The sequence below is a fragment of the Penaeus monodon genome, chromosome 29, assembly GCF_015228065.2.
Source record: "Penaeus monodon isolate SGIC_2016 chromosome 29, NSTDA_Pmon_1, whole genome shotgun sequence".
In the NCBI taxonomy this organism is placed as follows: Eukaryota; Metazoa; Arthropoda; class Malacostraca; order Decapoda; family Penaeidae; genus Penaeus; species Penaeus monodon.
Genome location: NC_051414.1, coordinates 37,995,482 through 37,995,800, shown reverse-complemented (window position 1 = coordinate 37,995,800; position 319 = coordinate 37,995,482). Strand labels below are relative to the sequence as shown.

At 35.1% G+C, this 319-nt stretch overlaps 1 pseudogene; it reads left to right on the top strand.

Moving 5' to 3' along the window:
• Positions 1–319, top strand: part of LOC119591866 — a 40,067-nt pseudogene that overhangs the window by 23,851 nt on the left and 15,897 nt on the right.

The window sequence follows — 319 nt, the reverse complement described above, 5'->3', positions numbered from 1 at the left end:
GCTTGACTTATGTCTCTTTAGATACATTTCACATTGTGTATATATAAATATTGATTTATTTTGCTGTGAATTTATTAATTTTGGATATAATTTATTCTTAAAGCACTCTTGAAATCATCTTCACTTAAAATACATGTTGACTGGGCTCCAGTGCCACCTGTCACGGCACTAGAATCCAAGGCAGTATCACTTCACCCCGACACCTCAGTATTGTTAGAGTATGTCTAACACCTGCAGACACCATTTGTTCTACATCCAACTGACACAATCATGAGATATGATACTGTGAGAGATTCAATTTTCTGTTTATAATGAGGCA